Genomic DNA, 20,891 nt, shown 5'->3' with positions numbered 1-20,891 from the left:
CTCCCTGTCCCTGCTGACCACCCCTCTTCTGATGGAGCCCAAGATACCTTTTGCTTTCCAAGCTGCAAGAGCACATCAGGTCCTTCTCTGCACGGCTGCTCTCAAGGACTGCTCCTTCCAGTCTGTAATAGAGTCTCTAAAAGATAGTTTCAAAAGCCTCACTGAGGTCCGTATAGACAATATCGACTACTCTACCATCATCTACCAGGCCAGTCATTTAATCATAGAAGGTAATAGAAGTATAGAATCATAGATTTTCCTGAGTTGGAAGGGACCTACAAAGACCATTGAATCCTACTTCTGGCTCTACAGAGGAACACCCAAAATTCAAACCCTATGTCTGAGAGCAGTTTCCAAATGCTTTTAGAACTCTAGCAGTACTGGGGCCATGACCAATGCCGAGGGGAGCCTGTTCCAGTGCTCAAGCACCCTCAGTGAAAAATAATTTCCAAATACTTAACGTGACCCTCCCCTGACGCAGCTGCATGCCGTTCCCTTGCGCGCTGTCGCTATCACTTGAGAGCAGAGCTCAGCACTACCCCTCTATCCTCTGTGAGGAGCTGCAGCCACCACGAGGCCTCCCCTCAGCTCCTCTGCTCTAGATTGATTAAATCAAGTGAATTCAGCTGCTCATCTGTCTTCCTCTGTAGGCTCTTCATCATCTCTATTGCCCTTTTTTGGATTGTCTCTATTAATTTATTTTATGTCCTTTTTATATTACACCCAAAACTGCATGCAGTGCCTGAAGTCTTCTCTGCCACATCAACACAGAGCAGAACTAGAAAGTCTCTTCCCTTGATTAGTAAGCAGTACTATCCCCAGTGCACCCCAGAGTGCCTCCTGGCTGACAGGGCACACTGCTGGCTCAAATTCAACTTGCCATCCATCAGAATCCCCTGATCCCTTTCCGTGGGGCTGCTCTCCAGCTTCTCACCCACAGTCTGAACATATATTTAGAATTTCCCCATCACAGATTTAAAATTTGGCACTTGCTGTTGTTAAAATTCATGCAGGTGGTGACTGCCCAACCCTCTAATTTCTTACAAACTCTCTTGAAGGCCTCTGTACTCTCAAAGAAATCAACAGGTCCTCTCATTATCAGGTTTAGTTTAAAAATCTCCTTACGATGTCAATGAGAAAAAAAAGTTCTTTCTTTGCATCTCTTAGTAGTACTGTATAGTGACTTCTGAAAGAAATATTCTAAATGGAAATGGTCTCAAAGTTCCACATGGGGTTTTTCAATTTAAAAAGTCATGATTTATTGAAACCATCTCTTAGAAAGAGAGTGTCACTGAATTTTTGGGAAAAAAAAATATATATTTTAACTGTCAAAGTTTTTACTACTTTTTAAAATAGGCTTTTAATAATAAAATATAAATGCATCTACAAAATGAAAAATAAAAGACAAAACTGAGTTGAAATGTTTTAGAAATATCTGTTGCAGAATGTTTTGATTAATCTTTACAGTTGTTATCCTTTCTCGCATTTTCATTAAGATATATTTGCCGTGAATTCTTGTTTCTTTCCAATTCAGAAAGAATAACTTTGTTGTTGTTGTTGTTGTTGTGTTGTTGTTGTTGTTGTTGTTGTTGTTTTGTTGTTGTTGTTGTTTGTTTTTGTTGTTGTTGTTGATTTTTGTTTTGTTTTGGTTTTGCTTAAAAATTGGAAACTAATGCCACTGTAGATTCTCTAATGTTTATTAAGATTGTCGTATCGAGCTTGCAGGTCTGGCCGAGGACAATGGCAGGTGAAGGATTGCAGATGAACACTCTAAAGGGTCCTGCATGCGGCATCCTGAATGCTTAGTTTAGTGATCTTGAAAGCTGAAATTATTTATTGGTCTTATATAACCATATCTTCACATTCATATATGCAATTTCTTTTGAATTTTGTTTTCTTTTGTATATGACTCTTCTTTGTAAAACTCTTCTCAAGAGTTTTCCCTCAATATACTTGTTTATATATAATTTGATATAATTATATGAAAAAAAATAATGCACAAGGAAAAAAGCTGTTGGACCTTTCTTGGGTTTAAAAAAAAAGGTAGAAATATTTGCATTAAATCAAATAATTGAAAAAAAAAATGGCATTTTTGTATTTAGTCCTTAAAGTTCCATTTTACAGTTCATAAACTATATTATCCTTTTGAGTATTTGCAGTTAATATAGGGAGATTTTTAAAAAGGTTGATTTAATGCTTATACTTGCTTATAGTGTTTATTAATTATTAACTTATTAATGTTTATACTTGCTACTGATCAAGATTGTTTAAGACTAGTATTCATATTTCAGACATAGCAAATTAGAACACATACAGTACATACACTATAGAAACTTGTTTTCAGTTTATCCTTAAATCTTCTTTGTTCCTTCTGGAATATAAAGTTTTGTCTAAGCCTAATTCTATGCACATTCCTTCCTTCTTCTTGAATATATATGTATTTCAAATACAGATCCAGACACACATATACTGCCTCAGTAAAGCATTTATAGTCAGTGCAATTAAAAAATTACAGCATCATCTCCACAGTACCTGGATCACTCATGAGGGTATTATACTTGCAGAGGCTGGCCATATAATGTCATATAGTTAAAGAAAGTCTAAATATAGATAGCTGAATATCTTTGAGGTATAAGGAGAATGCATATAATATACTATACGTTCTGATAGAGACAATATTTTCTATTATACTACATTTTCTGGGGCATTTATACTTATGTTCTCAGTATTCTATCTAAACAGTTGAAAAATGTGATAAGGAAAACTATTATTTTCTTTCTTCTCAATCTTTAGGTATGAAGAGTTAGGTGAGAAGGGAACAACAGCAACAATAAGAAAAACAAAAGCCTATGTTTTGATGAATAATTCATATTTTTCCTGAACTGTTTGAGGAGATCCAGTGAATTACACATTAAAAAAACAAAAAAAACAAAAACAAAAACTGTATAAACAGCTGTATACACAAGCTTTTTTTCATTCAAATTAGTGATTTCTTTGAACCAAAATAATAGATATGAATATATTGAATCACAGAATCCTTAGAGGTGGAAGGGACCTTTAAAGGTCATCTAGTCCAACTCCCCTGCAATAAACAGGGACATCCACAGTTAAATCAGATAGCTCAGAACCCCATCAAGTATGACAAGAACTTCAAAAACAGGATTTCCAGCACATCTCTGGGCAACCGATTCCACTGCCTCACCACCCTCCTGTAAAAGGCTTTTCCCTTACATCCAACCTAAATCTACACCCTTTAAGCTTGGAACTTTTTGTGGCCTTCCTCTGGACGCGCTTCAACAGGCTTATATCTCTCCTGTCTGGTCTCTACCAGACAGCGGACTTACCCCAAGAAGACTGTGGCGACCAAGACAGAGGGCCTGCCTCGAAATGTGACGGTTCAGGTCTCTGGCTGCAGGGAGTGCAGGATGGGAAGGACACCACCTGTGTGAGGTGTGAGCAGGTGGATGAGCTGTTCAGCTTGTTGGTGGAGCTTAGGGAGGAGGCTGAGAGAGTAAGAACCATCAGAGAGTATGAGAAGGAGATAGACTGGTGGTGTGAGAAAGAAGCAGAGATTGCAACCCCCAAACTGTAGTGAACCCTCTCCCTGCCATGGTCAAACCAAGAGAGCCAACTTGAGAAGAGAGGAGGAATGGCAGCAGGTCCCTCCTTGGAGATGCAGGTGACGCTCATCCTGACCTACCTTAGTTCCCCAGGTGCCTCTATGTAATAGGTTTGAAGCCCTGGAGGGTGAGGTGGCTGTGAATGAGGTGGAAGGACTGCCTCCAAACTTTTCTAAGGAGAGGCAGTCACCTCCACGCTTGAAGGCTGCCTCCTCCAGTAAAGAAAAGAGGGTGATAGTCATAGGTGACTCCCTTCTAAAAGGAACTGAGGGCCCAATATGTCAGCCTGCCCCTACCCATAGGGAGGTGTGCTGCCTCCCTGGGGCCCGGGTCAGGGATATTTCTAGAAAACTTCCAAGTCTGATCTGCTCGTCTGATTATTACCCTATATTGATAGCCCAGACTGGCAGTGATGAGGTCGCTGACAGAAGCCTGAGGACTATAAAAAATGATTTTAGGGAACTGGGGAGGTTAGCTGATGGAGCAGGCATACAAGTAGTATTTGCCTGTATTCCTACCAAGGTGGGGAAGGACACTGAGAGGATCAGGAAAATCCATCTTATAAATACATGGCTGAGAGGCTGGTGCAAACACAAAAATTTGGGGTTCTTTGATCATGGCATCTGGTATGAGGGCTGCCGATGGGTATCACCTATCCCAAAGAGGGAAACGGATCCTTGCCCAGGAGTTGGCGGGGCTTGTAGAGAGGGCTTTAAACTAGATAGATAAAACCAGGCCTGCTAGGAATGAGCCTGGGGGAGCGGTAATGGAATTAGGGGTGAGGCAAGGGGCTGAAGTGCATCTACACTAATGCACACAGCATGGGCAACAAACAAGAAGAGTTCGAAGCCATTGTGCGGCAGGCTAACTATGACCTAGTTGCCATTATGGAAACATGGTGGGACCGCTCCCATGACTGGAGTGCTGCAATGGCTGGCTACAAACTCTTCAGGAAGGATAGGCAAGGAAGGAGGGGTGGCAGTGTGGCTCTCTATTAGAGAGTGCTTTGATGTTATTGAGCTTGAGGCTGGGAATGATAAGGTTGAATCCCTATGGGTAAAGATCAGGGGAAGGCTGACAAGGCAGACTTCCTGGTGGGCGTCTGCTACAGATCACCAAACCAGGATAAAGAGACAGATGAGGAGTTCTACAGCAGCTGGTGGAAGCTGCACGATCACCAGCCCTTGTCCTCATGGGGGACTTCAACTTCCCTGACATATGCTGGGAATACAACACAACACAGAAGAAGCAGTCCAGGAGGTTCCTGGAGTGTATGGAGGATAACTTTCTGATGCAGCTGGTGAGTGAGCCGATGAGAGAAGTTGCCCCACTTGACCTGCTGTTCGCAAACAGAGAAGGTCTAGTGGGAGACGTGGAGGTCGGGGGCTGTCTTGGACAGAGTGACCATAAAATGATAGAGTTCTCAATTCTTGGTGGAGCCAGAAGGGGGAATAGCAAAACTGTTACCTTGGATTTACAGAGGGCAGACTTTGAATTATTCAAAAGGCTAGTAGGGGGAATCCCCTGGGTATCAGTCTTAGAGAGTAAAGGGGTCCAAGATGGCTGGTCACTGGTCTGGTCAAGAAGGAAGTCTTAAAGGTGCAGGAGCTGGCTGTCCCCCTGATCCGCAGAATGAGCCAGTGGGGAACAAGACCGGCGTGGGTGAACAGGGAGCTATTCTTGAGGCTCCAGGAGAAAAAGAGAATATACCTCCTGTGGAAGAAGGGACGGGCGACTCAGAAAGAGTACAGAGAAGTTGTTAAGATGTGTAGAGAGAAAATCAGAAAGGCAAAAGCCCAGCTTGTACTCAACCTGGCCACTGGGATAAAAAGGAACAAGAAACCCTTTTACAAATACATCAACAGAGGAGGACTAAGGAGAATCTCCATTCTTTACTGGATGAGCCTGGGAATGTGACCACTGAGGATAAGGAAAAGGCAGAGGTTCTGAATGCTTTATTTACGTCTGTCTTTAAAGGTCACACCGGTTATCCTCAGGGTACTCCACTTTCTGACCTGGTAGTCTTGAATGGAGTACAGACAGAATCCCCCGCAATTTGGGAGGACACAGTCAGAGATCTACTACTCCAACTGGACTGCCACAAGTCCATGGGGCCGGATGGGATTCACTCGAGAGTGCTGAGGGAACTGGTGGAGGTGATAGCCGAGCCACTCACCATTATCTATCAGCGCTATTGTAAGGAGGATCTGGGGAACTACAGGCCTGTCAGTCTGACCTTGGTGCCAGGGAAGGTTATAGAGCAGATTGTCTCGAGAGAGATCACACGGAATGTGCGGGACAACTGGAGCATCAGGCCTAGCCAGCATGGGTTCACAAAGGGCAGGTCCTGCTTGACCAACCTGATCTCCTTGTATGATTTAGTGACCCATCTGGTGGATGAGGGAAAGGCTGTTGATGTAGTCTATCTAGACTTCAGCAAAGCATTTGACACTGTCTCCCACAGTATTCTCCTGCAGAAGCTGGCAGCCTGTGGCTTGGACAGGTACACTGTTGTCTGGATAAGGAAGTGGCTAGAGGGTCCGGCCCAGAGAGTGATGGTGAATGGAATTAAACCCAGCTGGCAACCGGTCACGAGTGATATTCCCCACGGTTTGGTGCTGGAGCCTGTTCTCTTCAATATCTTTACTGATGACCTGGATGAGGGCATTGAGTGCACCCTCAGTAAGTTTGCAGATGACGCCAAGTTGGCTGGAAGTGTCGATCTGCATGGGGGTAGTGAGGCCCTACAGACGGATCTGGACAAAGTGGATCGCTGGGCTGAAGCCAATGGGATGAGGTTCAACAAGGCCAAATGCTGGGTCCTGCATTTCGGCCGCAACAACCTCGGGCAACGCTACAGGCTTGGGGATGAGTGGCTGGAAAACTGCATAGAGGAAATGGACCTGGGGGTTCTGGTTGATGCTAGGCTGCACATGAGCCAGCAGTGTGCCCAGGTGGCCAAGAAGGCCAATGGTGTCTTGGCTTGCATCAGAAACAGTGTTGCCAGCAGGAACAGGGAAGTGATTGTTCCCCCGATTCAGCTCTGGTGAGGCCACATCTCGAGTACTGCGTCCAGTTTTGGGGCCATCACTGCAAGAAAGACACTGAGGCCCTAGGAGCGGGTTCAAAGAAAGGCAACAAAACTGGTGAGGGGTCTGGAGCACAGGTCTTATGAGGAGCAGCTGAAAGAGCTGGGACTGTTCTGTCTGGAGGAGAGAAGGCTCAGGGGAGACCTTATTGCTCTCTATAACTACCTGAAGGGAGGTTGGACTCTTCTCTTGTGTAATTAGTGATAGAGCTAGAGGGAAAGGCTTCGAGCTGTGCCAGAGGAGATTTAGGCTGGACATTAGGAAATACTTCTCTTCTGAAAGAGTGGTCAGGCACTGGAATGGGCTGCCCAGGATGGTGGTGGAGTCACCGACCATGGAGGTGTTAAGGAACATTTGGATGTTGTGTTGAGGGATATGGTTTAGTGATTACTGTTGGTGATAGGTGGATGGTTGGACTGGATGATCTTGAAAGTCTTTTCCAAACATCTGTGATTCTCTGATGTCCACTTTACAACATCTTTCAAAAAAAAAAAAAGATGTAGCACTCCCTATTTCAGCTGTTTTCATTATACTATAATTGCTTTTGATACGCTGCAAATGATTTCAAAGGGCTACAGGAGTGTATGACTTCTGTTTAATTTATGCAAACAAGCCTAAATTTATTGTTCACCTTACTCTACTCCTATTAAACACAACCTTCTTCTTAACCTTATATCTTCTTAGACAAAGGAAGTGTTTAGGTAATGACGTGCCCTCTAGTATTTCTAGTACAAAAGTGAGTTCCTGGAGGAGTATGAAGGAATCCACTGGTTGCACAAAACAACTTTTTTTTTTTCCCTGTCTTAGAATCATAAAAATATATGACATGTCTCAGAATCATGGAAAACTGTCTTAGAATCATTCAATGGCTGCTCCTTCTGTTTGGAGACAAACACTGAGTGAAATGAATTCTCAATTGACTTATGAGGACATTTCTTGTGGGTTTTTTTTTTGATAGAATCTCCATAGGTAACTTCCTCATTCATCCATCCCACCATCCATTTGAAAGGCTGTGTAGAAGGATAAGTGGAAAGGTGGGAATACAGAGGAGTTGAAAAGCCAGCACTCCTCTACCAGATAGAGGAGATTTACACAACAAAAGGGATCTTGACTTAACAGTTAAGACTTAACAGTTGTATAATCAATAGTTGTACAGATGTTTTAATTATGGAATATACCAGAGTGTTTGACTAAGCAGTTTATTATACAAAAGAGAATAGATTGAATGTTTACCTGTATCCTAGGCTCACTGCAAAACTCCAAAGAAAAGATCTCTGGAAAGAGATTCTTTCCCACTGGTAATCAGCTCTTAAATGGGTCTAAGAGAGGTGGAGCCAGGCTCCACCCCTTCCTGCATCACAGGTGAATTGCCTTCACCTGTGCTCCTGTGGCTGACTCATTGCTTGCCTCAGGTGATTAGAGGTTCAGGCCATGATTCAGCAGTTCCCATATACTAGTCTAGTGCTCAAAGCTGTCTATCAAGTTGTGGAGTTCTGGAATATGCTTGTTTTATTTTGTGTTTTACACTGAAGAGTTGTTCATTTTAAAACAGCAGTAATAATGTAAAGGATTGATTTCCACCTGGGTTTCTCAGACACTAGGATAGCAATGTCTTAGGCCTTTAGCTCTGGGGAAGAACTAAGAAGTGGTCTGAGACTATTTATAGATTCTTCAGACTTGAAACTTGTGTCCTCAGTCCTACAGAGAGAATAATTTATGAGAGTTGTAATCTTTGTTATCATCATGCAATTCATTTCATTCTCCTCTTAGCTCAGCACTCATTATTATAAGTTCTATAAAGTAATTTCAGTCAATATTCTGCAAGACATTGATTCACAAGGTTATAGAGGGTTGAGGAATAGGAGGTAATGTATCACATAAAAAGCTCCAGATATAGTTTTCTTGGTATTGTTCAGCTTACTTCCTTGTCTGCTGACAAGGTATGTATTCTGATTGAATGCATTTTTCTCTTTGTCTCAGACAATATAAGAGGAAAGATACTGTATAACATGCAACATACTTCCACCTGTTTTTTTTTCTCCTGTAGTTTATACAGTTACACACACTTGGCATTTATTTAGCTTGCTCACTTGTTAGACGTACTTTTTTTAAATGTAATTTGTTAGAATAGGTACATAGATCTGGCAGAGAGACATGAAACTGTCTAGGAGTTGCTATTCTTTCCACAGAGGTTATCATACAAATCTGAACTTTCTCATAAAGTAAATATGTAAAAATGGTATTTACAGAAATACAATAATTTTCCTATAAAATTATATTTCTTAGAGTTTAAAATACAACAATACCAGGATACATTTCTGTTAGGAGAAACATGGTAGGAGACAGAAGGATGACACTACAGAGACACTGCGCCATACTTCCTACAACAGTGCCTCTCATCCACAGCCTTTTTCAACCACAAAGTAATCTATGTTTTTAAAAATAAGATGATTACCTTGTGCAGAACATTTTTCATCTACAAAAATAAAAACCAAGCAAACAAACAAAAAAAAGCCCTGAAACCATGAAATGTTCAGTAACTATTTTTATATTTTCCTGCTTTGGTTAATTCTTAGCCTGCATGTAAACGGATAATTTTATGAACCACTTGCAATATCTTGCAGATCACTGTCGAGAAGCATATTTGAATGCTCCAAAAGCTTGTTTGATTTCGCTGTTGTACTCAGATAAAGTATTCCAAGTAGCATTAGCTGCTATGAACCCTTTGCAGTTAGTCTACATTTTTTTCCTAGAAGCTTTCTGATAAAGCAAGGGACAAAAGTCAGCATTTTGTTACATCCTTAATGTACACTGTCCATTTTCATGCACACAAATATGCACACATATATATATTTTACAATATTTTCCCTTGAGGTTTGTTGGACATTGGTTACGTTAAAAGATGTTCTCTATAGCTTGATCCTAAGATGTTAATGATTTCCTTGAAGGTGCTAAGGGCTTTAAAGTCCCAAGTCTTTCACATCATATAACACCTGTGGTACTAGAAGTCCTATTCTAGAGGTCTATTTCTACAGCTGTGAAATCTGGCATTTTTCTGTCTGACTTCATTGGAAACCGTATTGCACTTTTATGTAAACAGGGCTAGCAGAAAGATGACATTTAGGTAAATTCATAGATGACTGAAAACTAATAATTATTTCATCCTGGACTCTTAATATATTATGAAATGAGGTTTTGCTTCTATTTTAACTTGAATGAAAGAAATGTCATGAGATGGGGGAATATTCACTGTTAAAATCCCCAAGGAACTCATTATAAAGATGAATTGATTAAAATATTGCAAGAAAGGGTGAAAAGTTAGACTGAAAACAACAGTGAATATTGCAAGGTTTTGTCTTTATGTTTCAGGAGTTATTTTTTTTTTAATGTGCTCTTGTTTCATTGTATTTTGACATTTTTTTTCCACTGAAAAATTATTTCTGGTGCCAGAGAAGATTTGGAAAGCAGCAGAAATGCTGAGAGAACTTTAATATAACTCAGAGAGTTGAACAGATATTTCAGGGTAGGAAAAAAAAAGAAAAGAAAAAAAGAGTTTTTCTTGTTTCTCCTCAGAAAATATCAGATTTGTTAATTCTACAAAATGTGATACTCATTGCAGCATTATCAATGTTAAAATATAAGGAAAAAAAATAAGAAAGTTCTTGGGGAAAAAAAAAAAAGTTCTATGGAATTTTCCAAGAAAAAACTCTCTTGTAGTAAAAGTATTTTTAAGTAATTTATAAGTATTTATAAGCTTTTTTTTTTCCCCTGTTTGTAACTTTGCTTAAAAATTCTTTAGCAACTCGCTTGGTGGCCCTCCTTTATTATTGTACAAGATGATCTCTAGATAGATGATACAAGATGATGTTACCTAGGCAGTACAACTGAACCTACTTTGAATGTGTCTGTCAAGATATAGAGTTTGGTAGGGTCCAGGCATAGTGCTTAGTAGTCAAGTACTGTTCAGCAAAGTAAAACGCTTTTTGAGTATTGGAATATCCCTGCAAGAAATCCGTATAATGATTCTACACAGAAAACTGAGTTACAAAATGCAGTAGAGATGAAAATCAATCTAGCAATACATTTGTATGATCTTTGGAAGGCAAACATAACCCTCATCTATTTTCCTCTAAATTTTTATCACTTACATAGGCTTGACCAAAACACTGTGTTGCTGTCCTTAATGTAATGATTTTTCAAGTTAATGAAAAAATGAATATATTCAATATACTTATCAGTATTCAATCAACATTTGAAGAAAAAATAAAAAGTTTTAATTCAAATGTTGTTTTTTTTTTTTTATGAAGAAGTTTGTTACTTCACTTAATTTTAAATGACTCATTGATCACTCTAAAAATTACATTTATTACATTAATTTATAGCCATCTGGCTATGGAAGAAGATTTTGACATGCCTAAATTAAATCAATTCCTTTCTTATTATTTCCCATCAAAACTAATCCCATATAATCACTAAGAAAGTCACTGATAAATAAGGTCCATTTATACTAATACACTAAGAATGAGTTCTGTTTAATGTAGCAGAGTATTAATTATTTTTCTAAAGTCTAATTTTTAAAGATTTAATGTAGATGCAAAATTCAGACTCTTAAGGTTGAGTTAGTTTGACCAAAAACAGATTTCAAATATCTTTTGTACTGCTTTGAGATATTTCATCTGATCTCCAAATGCTTTTTACAGAGGGTACGGGCTATCCAAAGATTTAATATAAAGTAGCCCTGAAATGTCTGAGCACCTGGAACAGTAGTTGGTGCTATATAAATATAATATCCTAATCTTTCTCCAAAGTTGATAATCATCTAAATGCCTACCTTTCCATTACAGTCAAATGACAGCTGGTATCATGTCATCAGGTTCATAAATCTCTGAAATCACTTAGCTGCAAAGCAGTGGATAAAACAGTGGTGAATTACACTATCTGAAATATCAATATGTTATTCTATTCTGCCCATACTCTTCCCGAAGCACATATGTGTCTTCCATAGGTCTTGTGCAAAGTTTGTCGATGAGTGAAATCTAAAAAGGCACCGATGTCTTTAGGTAGGCATCTGAATTAAGTCTAAAATCTTCCCACAAATACGGTGGCATTTTAGACACCAATTTACAAACAGAATTTTAGTATAGTTGTCTAAATCTGTATTGCAACTTATCCACACTAGCAATGGACTTGCTTTCTCTATAAAGGAGAAACACACAATAGGTATTTAAAATTTGAGAATACTACAGTTTCCCTACAGTGACTGATGGTTGTGTTACTTCTGTGCAGCGGATGAATGCCAAGGCCATATGACTTGAAAACAGATCATATGACATTCATGAGAAGACAAAATATTATAGTAGTACTAAAAATAAAACACTAATCAAAACTTTTAATAAAAGTATTGCTTCTGCAGAAAAAAAAAAATATTTTTTGTAATGTTAATACCATCTAAATTGAAATACAGTTGATTGCAGATCTAAGATTACAACAAAGCATTATATAGAGAGACCTTTCCAATTACTTTGCATTAAACATCTTAATTACTTTTCCTTCAATTTGCTTTTTGTAGCTCATGACATTTCCACTTAACAAAATCTTATGTCTGACAGATTGATTGAAAAAATGCTTGTTTCCATTTTTATTAAAAAAGAATTTCTTAAATACAAACTCAATCAATTCACATTTAAATTTATTGTGCAACTGGGGGGAATCTATATTCTTTTATTCATTATGTTAGTCATCACTTTATATGCACCACAAAAGCTTATATAGCAAGTACCTGCAGCTGTTTTGTAGCAGATGGCCATAGTCAGCAGCTGATTTTTTACTGCTGTTGAGTGCACAACATTTAATTCAATGACCCAATTAAAAAATATATATATATAAAAAAAAATCCTTCCAGCCATTTAAAATTATTTGTCTTTTCTCTTTTCTTTACCTTTACCTTTTAATTGCCATTTAGCTTAATCAAAATACTTCCTCAGGTTGGTTAAAATTGATAGGATGTGATATTTTTATGTATTGATTCCTCCTAGTTTTTGAATTAATACTCTATGCATCCACTGCAGAAATTCTCCTCCCTAGAGGATACTTACATTGGTATTCTTCAGACTCACAGATATTTCAATCATGTTTGGAGAAGAGCTGTGAAATCAGGTGAGATTTGTCCAAGTATGCTCTAAGTCGAAAAATAATCCATTTGGACTGGAGCACCAAAAATGAGGCAAATTTGTCCAAGCCTCCTTGTAGGCTGTTCCTCCTGGGAGGCAGCAGGAACACAAAGGTTATTAGAAGTTGCTGTACAGGTTCTTAAGCAGTAGACTGTGGATTGATGTTGGCCAGTAGTGACATTTAACACAAATCTGAGCAATATTATCCTCATATCCGCTACTAATTATTTTTCTCCCCACTGAAGTCTGATTCACAATTGACTATATATGCATCTATATGCACAGGTGTGAAAGACATTAAGAAAAAATAAATAATGCACCCATCAAACTGTACTTATTCACTTGTACCTTCTATATGATCCTGTTTTTTCATGTTAACTCCATAGAGAAATGTATTTTTCATTGTAGTTCCTTCAATATTCTTTACACTGTCTTTGAACTTTGTAGAGAAAACTTCTCAGTTCTAATATTATGAATTTCTAAAACTTATCTGAAGGTCAGTAGTTTCTACACAGCACTGAACAAGGAATGATTGGGGTTATTGTATTCAGAAGTCATGTAAAGTACAAGAATCACTTGTGAAAATTTAAGTTCTGCCTCTGCAAATGTTAGGATCTACATAAGAGTAAAGTCACTATAGCCCAAGGGAATACTTTAGTGAAGTCTTCATGGATTTCTGGTTAATATATATTTTCTGTTAATCAGAGTTCACTTAATCAGCTCTCCACTTGATTTTAGAATAATTCATTCTAGGATGAATTGTGATTTAAGTGTCTTAGAAATCACTCATACTTTGCAACTTGATTGGCAGACATATTGGGCTTTCTTAACCTTGCCACCTTTGCAAACAGGATTTTCCCTTTCCCATTTACATTTCACTTTGATTTCTAATTCTGGTATGAGGGTCATGAGAAAGGATAATGAAGGGAGAAGCTCAAAATTAAAATGCTGTAGCTGTTTTGTTCTAGCATGTAGCAAATGGAAGTATAGAATCTGATAAATAGAGAATTAAATGTGGAAGAAAATGGTAAAAGAGAAAAAACCATAAGATCTATAAGCCCTACTAAGTAAAATATCAGGTGAAGTGTTTGCTTTAATGCTGGCTGTCCCCCATAGACTATTAAATAAGATATCTTAATTCTAACTCTGTAGTTTCAACAACATATTTTACAGACATTTTTAAGTTGGTTGGAGAATTTAATTATTCCTATTTCTCCCCCTACTCTCCAGAAGATAAATTAGCCTAGTCAACATCAGCCTAATCAACATCAACACTCCATTATGGAAGCTGTATAATCATTTGGGAGAGATCACATAAAAGTTGTTATACAGTGACTTGAGAAAATTTGGTCTTTCTTTGAGTGTAATTTTGGACAAGATGACCTCCAGAGATCACCTTCCAAGTAAAACAGTCCCATCAATCTGTGACTCTAAAGCCTGCTTTTTCTTTCAGTGAGTCCGTTTCTCTGATTGAAGACAGATCATAACAGCCCATCCTGGGAAGAAAGCAAGGATGAGAGCAAAACAAGACAAACTGCCAGACTACTACAACATGTAATGTCCTTCACACACAAATCAAGAGGATTAGCTGAACTGTAGGATGAACTGTAGAACTAATTTTTTCCACTGAAAAATTATGGCAATAACTATGTCCTCTATTTAATTTGGGGCCTATACACTGGTGAAAGAAGCTCAGACTTCAGTGCAGCATCTTGTAACAGGACTGCTGAGAGCTCTCATGCTTGTGACTTCACTGATATATCTACCTGATTGCAAAACTATGAGTTCCCAATATGTAATTCGCCTAGTAGGAATTACTGAAGTGGCTGTCCTTGGTACAGATCTTTAGAGCAGTCTTTCAATTTTGTGGTTTATAATGGAACATGATAAATTGTTGCTCTCCCTTCTTTACATATGTTTCTTTCATCAAAGGCAGACATTTGAAAAGTCTTTCAGATTCAGAAAGTAAAGTCTAAGCTTAGGTTTTAATTTGTCCTTGGAATTACAAAACATTATGAATTTAACAATTTTTTTTTTCTTTAATGTTTCTATTACAATTATTCTGTTATAATGTAAGGGACAGAGTTTACCATCTTGCACAACAACACTGTTACATTGATCTGCTTGTGCTGTATTACCCCTAGATAAGAGTACACTGAATTTCATTCTCTAGGAAAAGATTGTTATTTGAACAGACTTCTCTGCAATTGTTATGGGTGCTTGAGTGATAACTGATTGGATGACCTACCTACACACTAATAACGATCAGAATACAGAAAGTAATACAGCATATTCAATTGAGGAAATAAATCTTCTATTATTACTATCTTCTACAACACTAATGGAAAGTTCAGAATTTTATGGCAGCTTAAATAAGAACTGGAAAACGATGAAGCAGGCAAGATTAACTGAATGCCCAGGAGATATCACAATTGCTGGTCAGCCACCTACCTGCTGGTCACCTGCACCCATCTTACAGTGCATCAACGTCCACTGCCACCTGGCTCCATTCAAATTGCCTATTTGTAACTGATTGGATTTAGAGGGTGTGTTTTTTTTTTGTTTGTTTGTTTTTTGTTTTTTGGTATATGTTTGATGACCTTAACCTTCTTCAAACTGTAGGGTCTGTTATTGTGTTGATTTTATATGTTTGTACAGAAAACTATAATAATAAAATAATTTCCATCTAGGATACTTACTCTCACTGTAACTGTAAAAAATAGCAGTGTCAGACCAAAAGTTGTGCTGGGGCTGTGTCCACTATACAAAAATGTGTCTCAGTCGTTTCCCTTAACCTCATAACCTGAGCTGTCTTCAGAATTTATTTTTCTTGGATTTATCTTTCATAAAATCACGTCTGATGTACATAAATATTAAAATAAGTCTGGAAAGAAAATTCAATCTACAAAGTTTAAAAGAAACAACAGTAGCAGATATTGACAGTTGACTACTGTCTTTGTAGAATGGGTTTTGTTTCAGAGTGAGCTAGTATTTTGTTGGCAAATTAAAGTCCTTTCTTGAGGTGCATTGATTTAGGGTTTATCACCAACTGTCAAGATAGAAGTTAATTACTATTCAGTACTTTCAATTACAAGATACAGTTAAAATTCTTCAAAATTTGAAGAATAAAGCAAATAACACTTGTCACCAATAATTACAGCCAGTTTTCAGCACCCTGTCTTGAAGGTACTGAGGTGCTGCTTTCTTAAGAGGTCACAAAAGATAAATGAGTGAAAGAATGATGACACTTCTAAAACTTCTGGATAACATTTCACTTTCAGAATTGTTTTATTATTTATTCTCAAATATTCCTTGTCATTCACTTTTAACATTGTTTAGACCATCAAATGCGTTTAACTTCTATTCTTTTATGCTTAGTCATTCCAGGAAATCTCCAAGTCACAGAAACAGAGAGTCCTAGAGATTGGAAGGGACCTCTGGAGATCATTAGTTCAACCCTCCTGCTAAAACAGGTTCCCTAGAGTAGGTTATACAGGAAAGTATCCTGGCAGGTTTTGAGTACCTGCAGAGAAGGAGACTCCATGGACAGCTTGTTCCAGTGTTCTGTAACTCTCAATGTAAAAAGTTTTTCCTTGTGCTCAGATGGAACTTCATATGTTCCAGTTTATTTTTGTTACTCCTTGACCTGTCACTGAGCATCACTGAAAAGAGCCCAACCCCATTCACTTAACTTTCACCCTTCACATATTTGTAAAGTCCCCTCTCATTCTTCTGATCTCCAGCTTCAGTCCGAGGTCTCTCAGCCTTTCCCCAGTAGGGTGATGCTCCAGGCCTCTAATCAACTTTGTAGCCTTCCAATGGATCCTCTCCAGTAGTTCCTTGTCTTTTTTTGAACTGAGGAGCACAGAACATACAATTTACTATTGTTTACTGTGCAGTACTAACAAGGTTTGATATAAGAAATGACCTAGTGGTTGTGAATTTTTTTTTCTTTTTCAATAAACTCCCAGAAAGATCTAGTAGTCAAAGTATAGCCTTGTAAGCAACATGTGCAAGAGAAAAATAAATAGAAATCTACTTAAAAATGAAATGGTCTAAGAGAAAGAGTTACTGTTTCTCAAATTCCCTGATAACTTTTTTTTCTCCTATCTAGTATGTGTGAAAAACATAAAATAGTAAATTAAAGAAGAAAATTTGGATCAAGCTGTTTCTTAATTAAACTCTAATGGATCCCATTTGAGACCTATCATAGCAGCAGAATTCATATGTAGTCTGATTTACATCTGTGCACAGATCTGGTTCACAGGTGTTTACTTTTTCTATCTAGCAATAACAGCAATTTTGAGGACTGGTATGTGATCTGAATCCTCCTCTCATCTCCTCTAAGCAATATAGACCAGAACTTCAAAAATAAGTGTGCAGCTAACTTTCTGTGAAAAAAAGCTTTCTACAATGAACAAGTTAGTTGAAAAGTTAATAGTAGAAGACAGAAAGCATAAAAATGGAAAATGGTGCTGATAGACAATCCCCCCTGTAACCAACATCTTTACATGCTTTCTAGTAATTACAACTTCACTGACAGAAATGAGGTGAATGTTTGGTTTCAAGATAGTATTTACTAAATAAGAGAATCACAAAATTCCCGTTTATGAGGTATTTATAATTTTCATTCATATGTGAGCCTGCATGTATTTGCAGAGACAGTACTGTAGTTAGTTCTCTTAAATGGATTGATCTGGAAAATGTTTGAATTGTTGAGAGATGAGATATTACAAAGATGTGAATAGAGCTTGTGTCTTCAGTGAAACTGCTTCATGCTGGAAAAAAAAAATATTTAAGTGTTGAACTTCAATCACATATTAACCACAAGCTACACAAATTGCCTTGAAGTATTGGCACCTTCCTATGAGTTTTTTCACTGACTTTATTCAGTGTACTTTACTTAAGTAAGTTATACCCTACTGTTATACATAAAAAGGGTCTTAACTTCTGGGTGACTAATGCTTGTTCTCTACGGTTGTGTCTTCCTAGAACTTTTATTGGCCTCCAGAAGTAGCTGTGGTAAGAGAGGAGTTACCAGATATCTCAGTGTTTGAAGAAAATGATCTAACTTTGTTTTAAGATGATTAAGGCACTTGAGATTCTTAAGTGTACAGTTGAAGTTTTGTTAGAACACATCTCATTTCATCCAGTTAAAGAAAGGTCTTTTTGTCACAAATGTAAGCAGAATGTTCAGAAGAATTGCGGTCCTCATATTCGTTTTCAAATTTGCACTGAGAAAAAGAAAAGTTATGGAGGGCTGTCCAGGGACAAATGAGTCAAGGAGGCATACACTAGAAAGTGTGAGATGGGGAAGGAAGTATCTGTCTCCTAATGAGCATTTCAGTTCTGTCATTTTGGGAAAGGTGCAGATGTTCAGATGCTTACATGTACAGTGTGAAGTACTGAAGTGAATCAATTTATTAGAACAGTTGCCTTCAAATTGATTGCTACAGGCAAATAATAATGTGGTTTATTTTCAGTGAACGACTGGCAGTCATAACCTCTACTTATATCTGACAAGCAGAAATATTGAATCCCGTAAGAATTTTCATTTAGGTAAAAAAATAATTTAGGTTAAAAAAAAAAAAAAAGGAAGGAACTAAAGCATCTGCAAGAATTTTGGGAGGGATATTTTCATCACAAATAAATGAACGCACTGAAGGTGAAAACCCAAAGTCCTGCCAGCAAAGTTGATTATATTTTAGATGCTGCTGAGGATCTATTATGTCTCTATATGCCAGTTGAGGGCTATTATATTATTTTCTCAGTAAATAAATAAATGATTTAAAAATAATAGTTTCACCTTCAATAAACTGCTTTTAATGAGCACTGTAAATGTGTTTTAGATTCTTTAAGTTACTTTGCTTCCTTTCAATTATCCAGACTTTTTAAATAGAGCAAATCATACATAAACTGTCAAGATATGAACAAATAGCAGATTAAGAAAACCTTCAAAAATAAAGGGATTTAAAATGCATTACTCCTTCCTATTGATTTTTAAAACCTCTAAACTTATGCACATTGCCTTAGCTGTGTGAGGCTTGCCAGTACCCACAGCATCATGAAAACTCAATACTCTGGAAAACATATCCATGGAATTACATCAAATGTGATCCCATCATCACATCATGTCTGGGCATCAGCAAAATGTAAGCTGATGTCTTCATGAGCATTTCTGTTACTCCAAGTGTTTTATGAGTAGAAGCCTTAGTGTTCATGCAAAGTATGGTAGCAAAAATCACTTTCCTTCTGCTATAGTCTTCTGAAAGATGCAAACCAACTTGACAAAGACTCTCCTCTATCAGCACAAATGTCCTTGCATAAGGGATTTTTCTTACATAGTAACATCAGTAAGGGGTGAGGTTTCTTCATATCCTCATCTATGAAATCCCTGCTCTCTCTCCTTTTTGTCTGTGTTGAGGAAAAGCTGAGATGGCATTGGCAGAATTTGTGAGTCACAGAAGAATAGCATCAGGATGAGTTTGATGTGGGGCTATAAAATTAGATGTTCATCTCTTCCTCATTCAAAGGTGATGCCAAGGAGTTTGGAGAGAATTAAGTAGAGCTTGGGGACGGTAATGATGTTAATCTGTGGTGTGGTTGTCAATACACCACCTTCTCTATATGGTGATATACTATATCTAGGAAATAGTCTATGTCATGTAGGTTATGTTCCTTTGCTTTCCACAGGAAACTCCTAGGCCTGCTGCCATTGCTCTTAATCAAATGTCAGTGACATCTCTCTGTAATATTAACTGAACTATTGTGCGTAATGCCATACATAATATTTTACACTTTTATACTTTTCCCTTTTCAGTTTCCAAAAAAATTGCTACTCTGCTGGATAAATGAAATGTAGGCAATGAATGTGCATTCTACATCATATACATAATAACAGTCTATATATATATAGGTACATACTTACAGTACATACTACTATACTGTATAGAATATACATACACACACACAAACATTAATATTATCCAACCTATGCGTTGATATTCAAAGTTTTGGCTTATTGGTTAAACCAATTTAGTGAAGCATAAAATGCATTTATATTAGAAATGGCCTGATATTCCACCCCCTCAGGTGACAGCAGAGGTACTCTAAGGTGTGGTCCAGAAAATTTATGCATCATTACCATTAGGGAGTTATACACAAGATAGCCCTATCTCCTTATAAAGGCAAGGCCAGAGACCCGGACAGCTGTTGCAAGAGGGCACCCTTGTGGGTGTGGTGAAAGAGGTGAGGACTCTTTCGCTGGTGCAGAACAAAGGACCTTTATTGTAGCTGCTTAGAGCCTTTTATACCTGCGCAACACAACAGTTTTCCTGGGCAACCAACACTGGTTACATGCAAGAGCTAGGCGCCTTGTGGGTGTTTACGTCTGGCTCAAGTTATTGTTGAGCTTTACCACTCATTAACAATACAACGACCTTCTTTATCCCACAGACAGCTTTTTCTCATTTACAGAATCACAGAATCACAGAATTGTAGGGGTTGGACGGGACCTCTAGAGATCATCGAGACCAACCCCCCTGCCAAAGCAGGTTCCCTACACCAGGTCGCACAGGTAGGCGTCCAGGCGAGACCTGAATATCTCCAGAGAAGGAGACTCCACAACCTCCCTGGGCAGCCTGTTCCAGTGCTCCGTCACCCTCACTGTAAAGAAGTTCTTACACACATTCGTGCGAAACTTCCTATGCTGCAGCTTATGTCCGTTTCCCCTCGTCCTGTCTCCACATACCACTGAAAAGAGACTGGCCTCACCACTATGGCCGCCACACCTCAGATATTTATAGACCTGGATCAGGTCCCCTCTCAGTCGTCTTTTCTCAAGGCTAAACAGACCCAGTTCACTTAGCCTTTCTTCATAGGGGAGATGCTCCAGGCCCTTCACCATCTTTGTGGCCCTCCGCTGGACTCCTTCCAAGAGATCCCTGTCTTTTTTGTACTGGGGAGCCCAGAACTGGACACAGTACTCCAGATGAGGCCTTACCAGGGCAGAG

The sequence above is a fragment of the Meleagris gallopavo genome, chromosome 1, assembly GCF_000146605.3.
Source record: "Meleagris gallopavo isolate NT-WF06-2002-E0010 breed Aviagen turkey brand Nicholas breeding stock chromosome 1, Turkey_5.1, whole genome shotgun sequence".
Taxonomy (NCBI): domain Eukaryota; kingdom Metazoa; phylum Chordata; class Aves; order Galliformes; family Phasianidae; genus Meleagris; species Meleagris gallopavo.
This window is presented reverse-complemented; position numbering follows the sequence as displayed.